Below are 15,520 nucleotides of genomic sequence, written 5' to 3'. Positions count from 1 at the left end.
TGCTATGTTAGGTCCATGAGTAGTCGACCCACCTTACCTTCCTGGATGTCTAGAGTAGGTAGTTCCTGGATGACTCGCGAATTGGGAGGGCGCATTCTCCTTCTCAAGTCAATCCAACAAACTCCGAATGTCTTGAGGATCCAAAATTCTTTGTTCTTTTAAAGTCATCTTCTTGCATATAAGAATGCAAATTTTGCAATTCCTTGGATTTGAGTAGTAAGCGGCATCCCCTCTGAGTTGTGAGTAAGCGGAACCATTCTTTTTTTGTTCTTCTCCAGGTTCTAGCAAGTAGGAATTTGCCTCTTCTTTTTCCAACTAATATGGCCGATAGGAATTTGTCTATGATTTTTCCAACTGATATGTCGATATAGAAAGATCTCCTTATTTCAAAACCGCGGGTTATCACGTCATTTTCTTTAAAAGATATTAGATCACCGTGGAAAACTTTCAAATGAGTAACGGTTACCAGTCCATTACTCAAACAAACCCTTCGATGACTTATCGGCTGCCTTGCTTGAGGAAGAGTGTCACTAAAATGGAGACGAACAGGAATCACGTGTGATCTTGTTTCTTGATTGAATAAAAAAGTGATATATGAAGTTCGTTCTCTTCCTCTGTGCATCTTCCTTATGGTTAAATCCCCATAATAAAGAGACAACTTTCGTATAGTTTGTGATTTGATGTTACTGTTTAGATTTTCTCTCCAAGAAAGATTTCTGTTAATGGATCTCCTCTTGTTGCTCAATCTTCGGAGAATACGTTGTTGGATTAGAGAAATTTCTCTGTTCCGGACATTTCCTGGAAGTACATGATACGTTTTAAATCTTAATGCTGGCATGGCATGTTTCGTTGAATCAGTCTTTTCCGCCACATCGCATACAAAGGGAATAGAAACCAACTCTTCCACAAACCCCCCATGAATGGCCCTCCCATAATTCAATGAACTATGAGAATTCCTTTTTTTCATTTTTTTCTTTTCAGTTCTTATAAGTCCGTGATATACTAGCAGAAACTCAATACTTGACCGGCTGCATCATAGCGCTCAGGTAAAGTGGAAGTGGTTGAAAGCGAACGGAAACGTCAGTGTTTTCTGTGTGTTATGATGGTAGTGGTGAAAGAATATCCAATTCAAATATGTCAACGTAAAAGGAAAATCATTTCACTTTGAAAGGAAAGCTAGCTATATGAGATCGAAATCACTCTATCTACGATATTCATTGCACCATGATTTAAGGACAATGAGGGGCAGGTTATATTCCCTTTCTTCTGATCGATTGAGCTCAAAGGCAAAAGGCACTAAAGGTGTTTAAGATATTTCATCAGAATTGCTATTGACATCGACTCATCCAAGAGATTAGCAAGAACCTCGGGGTTGTGAGAAATCCATCCCCAAAACCAAGAATTGGATCTATTATTTTCACTTTCTTTCCCAAACAATGTATATGTTGATACCAGAATTGCTTATATTGCTCGCCCTAAGATAGAAAATGCGATAGAACCCACTTTACATACCTCCATAGGAGGAGATCCCTTAGAAGAGAGTGAAACAGGTAGTACAGCAATTGACAACCCATAGAGAACAAAACTCGGAAGAAGATCTAGTTTTAAGTTAGCTAGGAAGACCTCTTTCTTAAATAAAAGGGAAGGGGTCCACATAAGCCCCAATTATTCCCTAGCTTGTTAATCCAACATATCAGTTGGCGTGTCTGAATAAGAAAGAGTTGGGTGATGGTTTTAGAAAATCCGAAACTAGCCATTTCCTAAAGAAAGAGATTTCCAATATACGTGAATCACGAAAGAACCGATGCTGTAACTTTCATCATCCGACATTATAAGTAATCAATGAGATTTTCTTCCTCGAGAACAAAAAGCTACATGAGGAGAGCCTTGTTTACTGATATGTTACTAAAAGACCAGAGGTGATGGCCTCTGAATTGCAGGGTATGGAAAGTGGGTGTTAATCAATAAGATTATCTACATTTGTGGAAACCAATACTGGAATAAAGTTAGATCTTTATTTCATTTCAAGGAAAAGTTTCAAGTTTAGCCACCACTCAGATAGTAGTGTAAAATCAAACTAACTCTAGGCGAAAGTGCATGGAGGATCTTTGATTCCTCCTACCTTATGATCCCTTATGAAATGCCATTTTGAATGATGGACAAATCACGAGTGTCGGCGATCTAGTCAGAGCATTTTGGAGCGCCTGAGCGGGAAAAGTAGGTTGACCCGTTCCGAGGGGGAGGGAACAAACGAGCAATTGAACACCATAGGGCACACATGAATCTCCAGTCACGACCTGCATATATCAGGCAAGAGGTGCTACTCCTACCTGGAATCCTGCGTGATGGTTGGTCACCTTACCAATAATCTTCTTAATGTTGGAGAAAATGAGGATCATCGACTTAAATTGGAATTGATACCTAGAATACTTGGTTCTAGCTTGCCACCCAGAAGGCAACGAATACACAAGTATAGACTATAGGTAACACTGTAGCGTATAGCCTTAGGTAGTCTTAGGGTTTTCCAAGATATGATATGATTGTGTTATTTATTAGAATTGGAAATAGCTAGATGAATAAGTAGGCTTAAAAGGATGAATAAAGTAGGCCTTCTAACTCAAAGTACTCCAGCTTAAGGAAAGACATGCAACATTGGTGATCAACGTATGGAATTTCCGCTATTCCGTTCTGGGAAAACACTTAGTTTGGCTCGAGTGAAAAAAGAGAAAGACTATTGTCGTCCGTCATTTCACGCCCTATTGACATTATGACTAAGCATAGGGTTGCCCATTCCTGCCATGGTCCACGGGATCTTCGAGGTGCGAGTTAGCTTAGAGTTAGTTTAAGAATCACAGGGGAAGGCAAAGGTAGATAATCTGGTTCGACCTCTTTACTAGAGAGAAGCAAGATTTCTATAACTGACCGTTAAGATAACTGGCATAACCGGAAGTATAGAACCTTCCTTCTACAAGAAGGAGGGACTTGTGATTGGTTTTCTACAGGTAAGAGAGATACCAAGCCGGGCAACTTCCCCTACTAACAACTGAACACAAAAGCCAAGGTGACCCAGAACAATTATTTCACTTATTTCTAGTTTAAGAAGGACCTTGTGCGCAGTTCACGACTCCCAGTGTTTAGAGATGCGGTTCACTACAGCAGTGGTAAGAAAAGCAAGAAAATAGGTATCAAGAGATGGAAGTGAAGGAAGAACTATTGATCGACCGGTGGTTTGGGTCTTGCCTTTTAGGATTCGGATTGCTATTGAATTGACTTTGCCTTTGCCGAGGAGCAGAAACCGAGCCCTTTCATTTGATCCAGTGAGTGACGTTACGAGCAGAAGCCTCGACAAGTTGAATCCGGTACCCAAACAAGGATGGCATTATTGAATATATTCTTCTTTCCTGTGCTTTACATGAAATGGAAAGATCAGAACAAACAAGCAAAGCAACTTGACGACAGAACTACATTGGTTAGATAGGCGTGTAGGTTGCTACAATATCCAGAGACGCTTAACAATTGCTGTTTGAATCGATCCTTTCTTGTATCAGATCTGTGAAGTTCATTTTGGTCATGCCAGAAACCTATTCCCTATATGCCAATTCATTTCACAAAAATTCAGAGATTGGAGAAAATTAGCCTTTAACGGAGGTACGATGCATTACCTTGTATACAAAATCTAACGAAATTCTCATTCATTCCTAAAATGATTTTTGAGATAGAACAACTTTTCTATGGAATTAGTCCCCAGTGGAGAAGCAAGGCTTCCAGGCTCGCCATCAATCCAGGCAAAGCAGTCTTTCCAAACTAACTAATTGTTGAATTAATACTTGCTATACTAATAGCTCTTCAATCTGTTTATTGCTGCTTCATTGTCCTTTCCCTTTGCTCTAGCGTTAGTCGCAAGAATCCCTCTTGCGTTAGTTGTAGTCATCTATTCGTAGAAATCGTAGGAAATATTTTGGGAACCTACACCGTACCTTTCATAGTCAATATGATGAAACCAAAGCCTTAGAGGAGGAAGGAACCGATCTGATTCTCGGAACCGAAACAGGTATTTCCACTACTGCCGTTACTGAACCAAGGACAAGGACAACTTCCCCACTGGGGGTAGATTTCACCTCGTTAGTGTGCATTGTTGAACCCAAAGACAAGTAGGGATTTTGATATTGATAGCTAAGGGGAGGTGGTGATACCTCTATTGAATATATTGAATTTGTTTCATTCCGAGGTGCCGAAGCCATTGATTCGAAACCTAGGATATTCCCTTTGATTTTGTTAGAGGAGCCTTTATCAGGATATGAAGGTATGGTTGCTGGTATTAATCTACTAGTAGGAAGGAAGTCGTTAAATTCGATACTACCATTGAATGTATATACGAATCCCTTTCCCTAGCAAGGAAAAAGCCGAAACCTCGGAGCCTAATCCTGTAGGGGAACTACTTGATATACTACATATCATGTGCTTTCCTAATAGTGGAATTGCCAAAGCTTTGGCCGGGTGGATCATTTCAGTACGAATACGGGGTATAAAAGATACCGGTTCTACTCCCTCCTAGCATAAGGAAGCACTTCCGAGACAACCTGTCCTTCTATTGAGCCTGATGTGCGTTCCGAGCATCATGATACGATAGTTTCATTGCTTTATACACCATAAAGGAGCTCATATTGCACCTAGGAAAAAGGGAGCTCTAGCGATGTTCTCTAGCGCTTGTTATTGTCATATCTCATATCAGAGCAATTGATTCTAATTGAATTGTACTTCTGCTCGTAACCACTACAAACCGGAAAGGAAGGAAGCATATTTAGAGCAGGGAAGCCTTAGATTGTCGTACCGTATCTAAAACTATAGAATGTGCTTTGCCTTTGCCGCTAAATTGTATTGTTCGTAGGTCGTATTTCTTACTTGGCATACCCCCAGAGGAAAATTATTATCGCAGTTTTCGTGGTCATATAGATATCTCCATTTTCGTAACCAGCTTGCCTTCCATCCCCACCCACGAATCGAATTAACCCGATAATCTGTAGTTGGCAACCCATATGGCCGGGCTATCCAAACCAGATCCGTATCCGCTCACGGCGATCAGCCGCATTCTATTTCTCAAGTTAGTCGATCCAACCCTGCAACCTTGTAAACAACTATACCTTGACTTGTTGACCCAGTGAGTAACTACTATCGTAGCGAACCTGAAGCATTCACGCTTACCTTTGTAAACTTTGACTTGACTCCTTACCAGGTCGCTAAAAACATGCAATGCATGAAAAAGCAATTCTGCTTTCTTCTCCCAATGTTATCTTCTGCGAATAACAAAACAAAGATTTCATGTGGGCTCTTTCCTTGATAAGGAGAGTAGCTCATGAGCGAGTGAGTAGCCGGGTAGGCAATATAAGTATAGTTGCTTTAGAAGTTCTAGTGATGGACTAAAAAACTCAACTCAAGAAGAAATCTACCCCATTTTCCTGTGAATCATCTTAGTGAGCAGTCCCTTCTACTCTTATTGGAGCTAAAGAAAGCAGTTTATGTTTCAGATCACTTAACTCTTTGTTCATAACATTATACGTGTATCACTGGGATTGATCCGTTGTCAAAGAATTTCCTATGCCGAAGAGGGATTCGAGATTTCACTACAGACTGGACCTACCTCCTGGGCCGGGTACTGAAATTTTCCTTATTCGATTCATAGGTCAATCCAGAATCAAGCGTAAAGGAAGTACAGTACACTTATTTGGATTCGTCATGAAACAAAGCTATTGTCTGGTTTCTGGTCCTGGGTGGATTATTTCTTATCATATTGCGAGGCGGATCATAAGATTGCAAATTAGGCGGATCATAAGTAGATGCTATTTTACAAGGGTGGGATTTAGCTGAGAATCAAAAGTATGATTCCCTAGAAACACATTCCCTTTCAAGCTGAGCTGAGACGTATCTGGCACCTTTACTTGGTCTAGTGCTACCTCCGGCACTTCTTTCTCTTTCTTGAGTCAACAAACTAGAACCTGCCAGCCCAACCCTATCTTTCGAATCAGAAAGTACTAGTGATTTTGACCTATTGCCAAAGCCCTATTCTTATGATGGAAAGATCCATGCTCACATAGCTGTCAGAAAGTTTTACTTGCATCTATTTCAACTAGACGTGAGGTCTCTCCATGACAACAACGAGGAGGGGATTTAATTGGACTATGTTAGTTGAAGGGCCAAGAAGGTGATACTGATAGTAGACAAACAAAGCATTGGATCATGGATCAGGCAGTCTCGTTATCGCATTTTACAACCTTAATCATTATCATTTGGGGCTAGCGGAGAGGTTCCTCCCCTTTTGCCTACTTAAGCCAAGGAAACCTGATAGAGGCAAAGGTGTCCCGTCTTTCGATGAGATGATGGATATCGCTTTGGTGGCAGTCGACTTTGACGATCCGACTACGAACGTGCGAGGACGTCGCGCCTTAGCAATCGCTAAACCAACTCCGAGAGGTTATTGACCACGCCGGAGCATGATCAACCTGACCACGAGGGTCTGTTTCCTGCAAGCAAACGAAGAACAAGCAAGAAACTGATATTGCAATCTGGATATTGCGAATATAAGATGAAAGCTTTATTGATCAAGGTGGGGTTCTGTGACGCCTTTGTCTGGTCGTTGAACACAAAGGAAATACGCGAAGTTGCAGCTATGGCGAACTTTTAATCTAAACAAAACCCAAAGTCTAAACGATGCCCTAAGAGCTGTATATATGGAGGAAGAGGGGGGAATTTCGTGGCCCTTGGTGGAGGGGTCCGAAATCAACCCTATCTCTTGTTTCCCCACACATACGGACTCTAAAAGTAGCCTATACTTATGTATTTCGAAATTACATGGGCCTGGCCCAATAATAAGGTGACGCAGCACCTAAAATAGCCTCGGGACGAAATTTATGAAGTGGCATCTTGTATATTTCGTCCAAGGCTTCATGCACCCATTGGTGGCTTCAAAGTCCTGAAATCATCACTTGTAACTCCGTTCTTGTTCCCCTTGCGCACGCCATCATCTCCATGCTTGTTCTTGCTCCAATGTTCATCCTTCTCCAAGCTAGGCCCTTCATTTGTAAGCAAAACAAATGTATCCAATTTAGGCAGCATCATATTCTCATGAACATTAGAATCATTACCAAGAAACGAAAGTACCTAGTAATTTAGTTGGCGTGCACGAGCTCTAGTAATTGGTCCAGTATGTATAGCAGCAGGGGCTGTGGGTGTAACAATTGTATTGATGTCCTCATCATCCTCCCCTTCTTGAAATGAAGTCGTCCTCGACGGAAGTTCATCTTCCTCACCCAAATAAGGCTTCAAATCTGCAATGTTAAAAGTGGGACTAACCCCAAAATCTGCAGGCAGCTCAAGTTTATATGCATTATCATTTATTTTCTCTAACACCTTAAAGGGACCATCAGCACGTGGCATTAACTTTGATTTGCGCAAATCAGGAAATCTATCCTTACGCAAATGTAACCAAACAAGATCTCCAGGTGCAAACACAACATGTTTTCTACCCTTATCTCCAGCCAGTTTATATTTAGCATTCATACGCTCAATGTTTTCCTTAGTTAACTCATGCATTTTTAAAATAAATTCAGCACGTTGTTTAGCATCAAAATTAACCTTCTCCGAAGATGGAAGAGCCAACAAATCAATAGGTGCACGAGGTAGGAAACCATACACAACTTCAAAAGGGCACATCTTAGTAGTAGAATGCAATGAACGATTATAAGCAAATTCAATATGAGGCAAGTATTCCTCCCACATTTTCTTATTATTCTTCAAAACAGCCCTAAGCATAGTAGACAACGTTCTATTGACTACTTCAGTTTGTCCATCAGTTTGGGGGTGACAAGTAGTACTAAAAAGCAGTTTAGTCCCCAACTTAGCCCATAAACATCTCCAAAAGTGGCTAAGAAATTTAGTATCACGATCTGAAACAATAGTATTTGGCACACCATGCAAGCAAATAATTTCACGAAAGAACAAATCAGCAACACTAACAGCATCATCGCTTTTATGACATGGTATAAAGTGTGCCATTTTCGAGAATCTATCCACGACAACAAATATGCTATCCCTCCCCTTCTTTGTTCGAGGTAAACCTAAAACAAAGTCCATAGATATATCCTCCCAAGGAAAACTAGGTACAGGCAAAGGCATATATAAACCATGAGGATTGAGTCGTGACTTAGCTTTTTGACATGTAGTGCAGCGAGCAATAAAATGCTCAAAATCCCGTCTCATCTTTGGCCAAAAGAAATGTGTAGCAAGTACATCCTCCGTCTTCTTCACGCCAAAGTGTCCCATTAATCCTCCTCCATGCGCCTCCTGCAACAACAAAAGACGAACGGAGCTAGCTGGAATGCATAGCTTGTTAGCACGAAACACAAATCCATCGTTAACGACGAACTTGTTCCACATTCTTCCTTCTTTACAATTCTGCATTACATCTTTAAAATCAGCATCATGCACATATTGATCTTTGATGGTCTCCAAACCAAATATTTTGAAGTCAAGTTGTGAAAGCATAGTATAGCGGCGAGACAATACATCAGCAATAACATTTTCTTTTCCCTTCTTGTGTTTAATGACATAAGGAAAAGTCTCAATGAATTCAACCCATTTAGCATGTCTACGATTCAGTTTAGCTTGACTTTTAATATGTTTCAAAGATTCATGATCAGAATGTATAACAAATTCTTTGGGCCATAAATAATGTTGCCATGTTTCTAAAGTCCGAACAAGAGCATATAATTCTTTATCATAAGAAGAATAATTCAGACTAGGCCCACTCAATTTTTCAGAAAAGTATGCAACAGGTTTGCCATCTTGTAATAACACACCGCCTAATCCAATTCCAGTAGCATCACATTCAAGCTCAAAAGTCTTATTAAAATCAGGAAGTTGGAGTAAAGGAGCATGTGTCAACTTATCTTTCAATACCGAGAAGGCTTCTTCCTTTGCGGTACCCCAAAGGAAAGGCACATCTTTCTTTGTAGGCTCATTGAGAGGTGCAGCAATGGTGCTGAAATCTCTCACAAAACGCCTATAGAATCCAGCGAGGCCAAGAAAACTCCTCACTTGTGTGACCGTTTTGGGCTGCGGCCAACTCTCAATAGCTTCAATCTTGGCTTTATCAACTTCAATTCCCTGTGGAGTAACAACATAGCCAAGAAAAGATACTCGGTCGGTGCAAAAGGTGCACTTCCCAAGGTTACCAAACAAACGTGCATCACGTAGAGCAATAAAAACAGCACGTAAATGTTCCAAATGTTCTTCCAAAGATCTGCTATAAATCAATATGTCATCAAAGTAAACTACCACAAATCGTCCAATGAAAGCACGTAAAACTTCGTTCATTAATCTCATGAAAGTACTAGGTGCATTAGTTAACCCAAAAGGCATGACTAACCACTCATATAATCCAAACTTAGTTTTAAATGCTGTTTTCCATTCATCTCCCAATTTCATACGAATTTGATGGTATCCACTACGCAAATCAACTTTGGAGAATATTGTAGAGCCACTCAATTCATCAAGCATATCATCGAGCCTAGGAATAGGATGACGATAATGAATAGTAATATTATTAATGCCTCTACAATCAACACACATACGTGATGTACCATCCTTTTTCGGCACTAGAATAATAGGAACAACACAAGGACTATGGGATTCGCGTATATAACCTTTGTCGAGAAGATCTTGTACTGGACGCATAATCTCCTTCGTCTCCTCTGGATTGGTACGGTATGGTGCACGGTTTGGCAGTGAAGCACCGGGAATTAAGTCAATCTGATGCTCAATCCCTCGAATAGGCGGTAATCCCGGTGGCACGTCTTGTGGAAAGACGTCAGCGAACTCCTGCAAAATGTTAGTGACAGCAGGAGGCAAAGAGGAAGGCACGTCCTCGAATGAAAATAATGCCTCTTTGCACACAAAAGCATAGCCAACAGATTTGCTGAAATCTAGCTCATCAATATCAGATTTGGTGGCAAATAAACATGCACTTTTCAATTTAATTTCAGAAGCAACACTAGATGGTTCATTATTAGGCTTCATTTGTTGCTCAAATTCTTTTGCCACAACCTGATTTTCACTCTTATTCTTCTTCTATTTGCTTTATTAGCTCTATTAATATCATCTTTCAAAATGGAATCAGGAGTCATAGGAAGCAAAGTAATATTTTTATCCTTATGAACAAGAGTATAGTGATTGTTTCTACCATGGTGTACAGAGTTTTTATCAAATTGCCATGGTCTACCAAGTAATAAGGAACATGCTTGCATAGGTACCACATCACAATCAACATAATCAGCCCTAAGGGCTGTATATATGGAGGAAGAGGGGGGGGGGAATTTCGTGGCCCTTGGTGGAGGGGTCCGAAATCAACCCTATCTCTTGTTTCCCCACACATACGGATTCTAAAAATAGCCTATACTTATGTATTTCGAAATTACATGGGCCTGGCCCAATAATAAGGTGACGCGGCACCTAAAATAGCCTCGGGACGAAATTTATGAAGTGGCATCTTGTATATTTCGTCCAAGGCTTCATGCACCCATTATGGTGGCTTCAAAGTCCTGAAATCATCACTTGTAACTCCGTTCTTGTTCCCCTTGCGCATGCCATCATCTGCATGCTTGTTCTTGCTCCAATGTTCATCCTTCTCCAAGCTAGGCCCTTCATTTGTAAGCAAAACAAATGTATCCAATTTAGGCAGCATCATATTCTCATGAACATTAGAATCATTACCAAGAAACGAAAGTACCTGGTAATTTAGTTGGCGTGCACGAGCTCTAGTAATTGGTCCAGTATGTATAGCAGCAGGGGCTGTGGGTGTAACAATTGTATTGATGTCCTCATCAAAACCACAAGAGTTAAAAAATGCCTTCTACCTACTTGAACGTCATCGGTCTCTTGCTGGTGAAATAACGTCTTACTCTAGACTAAAAACATTAAAATAATGGTTTTGGTAGGTATAAACAAATGCCTCTTTTTTTCTTGCAAGAGCAATTTAATAAATCGTAATTAAGCAGAAGATCATTTTAGAGAAATGAGGATGGAAGTTCTAAACAAAGAAATTGGCTTTTGATAGTATTGATCGGTTCCAGATTTCTTCCATCAGTAGTCGGTATCTTCCATTTCAAATGCTAGTGAACATCAGTTCTTCTAATATGCAATTCCCGAATGGGAACAATCTTTAAACCCTTCTTTTCCTAGCATTTCAGCCCAGGCGGCTTCCCTCTGTATTAATAAGTTCTTTCGAGCAATCACTGATGTAGGTCAGGGCTTCGCTCGGTGGGAAACTATCTCAATCAAAGGTACCTCGAGAATACTTTTCTCGAATCCTGGTAATTGAGTCAGTCAAGGAAGATGTCAGACAGAAGACTAGTTTTGGTACTGAAGAAAACTCATATATTATAAAGAGTACATCACAAGGCCATCATATAATTTCTTTATCGATTTTGATCAAGACACTGATTTGTTTACGAAACACTCTTCATTTTATAGGATCTCCCAGTCGTCAAGAAGGCCGTTCCTTCTTTTTAAAGACCAATCATTTATTTATTTATGAGATAACGGAAGAAATGGAAAGCTATTTAAGAAGCTATTTAAGAAATGTGAATTCTCATTGTTTTGATGATTCAATGGAAGATCGGGGCATTTTTGGCCAATTCTTTTGCAAATAAAAAATTACTTTCAAGAACGAAGAAGATCAATTTTGGGTTGAACCAACAACCTGATTGTGTGGTTATTCTGAATGTAGATAGAAAGTCTTCGGTCATACTAGAAGCTGATCGATCACAAATACCTATTCCATCCTTAGTTGATTCTACGATCCCATGGGAATCCTATAAAAGAATCACTTATCTGATCCCAGCGAATAATCCTATACAGTTCGTATATTTATTTCGTCATTTGGTCATGAAAACGGTGATTCTTGCACAGAATGCGATTAGTAGAGAAGTCCGCAGGAGGGATGAGATCCGCCTACTAGTCCACCTCTTCTTCTTCCCCGATAGACAAAGAAGAAAATAGGGCCAAGGGGCTATTGGAGATGCGCAAAATATATCCATCGGGAGATGGCGCTGGTCCATCTTGCCGAAGGTGCGTCTTGCATTCTTTCAATGGGAGCACGCTAGCGCACCCATTTTATGTAGCCCCCGAGATTCAGGCCAACTATAAAGTAGTTGGGTCAAATCTTAAAGTATTTTTGTTCTTTCCTTCCGGCATATGACTTGAAGCTTCGCCGCACAGCCACCGCGGCCAAGTTGTCGGGTCTCTGAACTCGGCTAGCCGAAGCCGGCCAGCAGCGCGACCAAGCGATCACCGACAATGGCCAGCTCCAGGTTGAGGTAGAGCAGCTGAAGGCGGAGGCCGCCAAGGCGGCAAAGGCCAACCAGGTAGAGCTCGTCCTACTGAAGGACGAGCAAGAGAAGGCATCTGCCACGAAGGACGAGGAGCTAAAGGCGGTCATCGAGAAGTGCGCCGAGCTTGAGAAGGCGCTTCAAGCCCGCGGCCGTGCAGGGGACTTGGAGGAGAATGGTATGTTTTGCAAGGTGCACCATCTAGACGAGCTCCTCGCCAGTAAGTACTTCCTTATCTATTCTGCCGGGCTGTAGGCTGGCCGAACCTTTGCATGGCTGACTGTTGATACGTCCATTTTGTATCATGCTTTTTTATAAATATTTATTGCATTATGGGTTGTTATAACACGTTTTTTCACAATACTTATGTGTTTTCTCTCTTATTTTTATAAGGTTTACATGAAGAGGGAGAATGCCGGCAGGTGGAATTCTGGACTTGAAAAGGAGCAAATTTTAGAGACATATTCTGCACAACTCCAACAGTCCTGAAACTTCACGGAGATCAGTTTTGGAATATATAAAAAATATTGGGCAGATAAAGTATCAGAGGGGGCCACCAGTCAGCCACGAGGGTGGAGGGTGCGCCCTACCCCCTGGGTGCGCCCCCCTACCTCATGGGCCCCTTGGCAGGCCTCCGACTCCCATCTTCTGCTATATGGTGTCTTTTACCTTGGAAAAAATCAGAGAGAAGCTTTCGGGACGAAGTACCACCGTCTCGAGGCGGAACTTGGTCAGGAGCAATCTAGGGATCCGACGGAGCTGTTATGCCGGGGAAACATCCCTCCGGGAGGGGGAAATCACCGCCATCGTCACCACAATCGATCCTCCCAACAAGAGGGGGTCAATGTCCATCAACATCTTCACCAGGCCCATCTGCTCTCAAAACCTAGTTCATCTCTTGTATCCGATTTTTTTTCCAAACCTCAGATTGGTACATGTGGGTTGCTAGTAGTATTGATTACCCCTTGTAGTTGATTCTAGTTTGTTTATTCGGTGGAAGATCATATGTTCAGATCCTTAATGCTTATTAATACTCCTCTGATTTTGAACATGAATATGCTTTGTGAGTAGTTACCTTTGTTCTTGAGGACATGGGAGAACTCTTGTTATAAGTAATCACGTGAATTTGGTATTCGTTCGATATTTTGATGAGATGTATGTTGTCACTCCTCTAGTGGTGTTATGTGAACATCGACTACATGACACTTCACCGTGATTTGGGCCTAGGGGAAGGCATTGGGAAGTAATAAGTAGATGATAGGTTGCTAGAGTGACAGAAGCTTAAACCCTTGTTTATGCATTGCTTCGTAAGGGGCTGATTTGGATCCATATGTTTCATGTTATGGTTTGGTTTGTCTTAATCCATTCGTAGTTGCGGATGCTTGTGAGAGGGGTTAATCATAAGTGGGAGGCTTGTCCAAGTAAGGACAGCACCCAAGCACCGGTCCACCCACATATTAAATTATCAAAGTAACGAACGTGAATTATATGAGCATGATGAAAACTAGCTTGACAATAATTCCCATGTGTCCTCGGGAGCACTTTGCTTTATATAAGAGTTTGTCCAGGATTGTCCTTTGCTACAAAAAGGATTGGGCCACATTTGTGCACCTTGTTTACTTTTGTTACTTGTTACACCTTATGAATTATCTTAACACACAACTATCTGTTACCGATAATTTCAGTGCTTGCAGAGAATACCTTACTGAAAACCGCTTGTCATTTCCTTCTGCTCCTCGTTGGGTTCGACACTCTTACTTATCGAAAGGACTACGATAGATACCCCATACTTGTGGGTCATCAAGACTCTTTTTTGGCTCCGTTGCCGGGGAGTGAAGAGCCTTTGGTAACTGGAATTTGGTAAGGAAACATTTATATAGTGTGCTGAAATTTACTGTCACTTGTTACTATGGAAAATAATCCTTTGATGGGCTTGTTCAGGGTATCTTCATCTCAACCGGAAGAGAAAAGACTTGCTCCTCAACCTACTGAACCTACTAAAAATATTTGCTTTGAAATTCCTTCAGGTATGATAGAGAAACTGCTAGCTAATCCCTATAGCGGAGATGGAACATTACATCCCGATATGCACCTAATCTATGTGGATGAAGTTTGTGGATTATTTAAGATTGCAGGTATGCCCGAGGATATTGTCAAGAATAAAGTCTTTCCTTTATCTTTGAAGGGAAAATCATTGACATGGTATAGGCTATGTGATGATATTGGATCATGGAACTACAACAGATTGAAATTGGAATTTCATCAAAAGTTTTATCCTATGCATCTAGTTCATCGTGATCGGAATTATATATATAATTTTTGGCCTCGTGAAGGAGAAAGTATTGCTCAAGCTTGGGGGAGGCTTAAGTCAATGTTATATTCATGCCCCAATCATGAGCTCTCAAGAGAAATTATTATTCAAAAAATTTATGCTCGGCTTTCTCACAATGATCGCTCCATGCTCGATACTTCTTGTATTGGTTCTATTATGATGAAGACTATTGAATTCAAATGAGATTTATTGGAAATAATTAAACACAACTCTGAAGATTGGGAACTGAACAAAGATAAGGAGTCAGGTATAACACGTAAATCAGGGATATCGATGCTTTTCGTGAATTTAGCACTAAATATGGACTTGACTCTGAGATATTAGCTTCTTTTTGTGAATCATTTGCTACTCATGTTGATATCCCTAAGGAGAAGTGGTTTAAATATCATCCTCCCACTGAAGTGAAAGTAGTAGAATCTATTAAAGTTGAAGAAGAAACTATTACTTATAATGTTGATCCTATTTTCCTACTGCTTATATTGAGAAACCACCTTTTCCTGTTAGAATAAAGGATCATGCTAAAGCTTCAACTGTGGTTCGTAAGAGTAATACTAGAACACCTACACCCCCTGAAAAAATTAAAGTTGAACCTAGTATTGCTATGGTTAAATATCTCTTGGTCGATAATATTTTTGGGATGTTATTTATTTCTGTGATGAAGCTGTTAGAATTGCTAAACCCGATACTAAATATAAACATAGACCTGTGGTTGGCATGCCTATTGTTTCTGTTAAAATAGGAGATAATTGTTATCATGGCTTATGTGATATGGGTGCTAGTGTGCGTGCAGTATCTTTTACCTTATACA

The 15,520-nt window shown here is 40.7% G+C and overlaps 2 pseudogenes; one reads left to right on the top strand and one right to left on the bottom strand.

Annotated features, from left to right (window-relative positions):
- Positions 1-103: 103 nt before the first annotated feature.
- On the bottom strand, positions 104-6,453 carry LOC119321128 (annotated as a pseudogene).
- A 4,612-nt stretch (positions 6,454-11,065) lies between these two features.
- Positions 11,066-12,635, top strand: LOC119321127 (annotated as a pseudogene).
- Positions 12,636-15,520: the final 2,885 nt, after the last annotated feature.

The sequence above is a fragment of the Triticum dicoccoides genome, chromosome 6B (genome assembly GCF_002162155.2).
Source record: "Triticum dicoccoides isolate Atlit2015 ecotype Zavitan chromosome 6B, WEW_v2.0, whole genome shotgun sequence".
In the NCBI taxonomy this organism is placed as follows: domain Eukaryota; kingdom Viridiplantae; phylum Streptophyta; class Magnoliopsida; order Poales; family Poaceae; genus Triticum; species Triticum dicoccoides.
Note: the sequence above shows the minus strand (reverse complement) of the source record. Positions and strands in the feature narration are given on the sequence as shown.